The following is a 324-nucleotide window of genomic DNA, read 5'->3' as shown; positions in this document are numbered from 1 at the left end:
CACCAGATCATAAACAATTAATATTTTGTTTAGAAATTTCACTTTTTTTCTTTCTCTTTTTCAGTGTTGGATACAGAATCACGGGCCGCGGTCGATGGTCACTCTCACTTCACTCCTCGTAGGTCACAAGATGGTCGGATAACAGAAGCTTTGATAAACTCAAAGCCTAGTGAGATATAATAATAAAAGCTCACGGACCAGAGCGCAGCACATCCGTTCGCTTCGCCTGTCGTGACCTAACTGAATCGGGGAAGCGTCTGGGAGTCGGACAGAGTCGGCCTGCGCCCGACTAGATGCGCAGGCGTGTCGAACGTCGCTCGGTTT

The sequence above is a fragment of the Penaeus monodon genome, chromosome 23 (genome assembly GCF_015228065.2).
Source record: "Penaeus monodon isolate SGIC_2016 chromosome 23, NSTDA_Pmon_1, whole genome shotgun sequence".
NCBI classification, from domain to species: domain Eukaryota; kingdom Metazoa; phylum Arthropoda; class Malacostraca; order Decapoda; family Penaeidae; genus Penaeus; species Penaeus monodon.
This window is presented reverse-complemented; position numbering follows the sequence as displayed.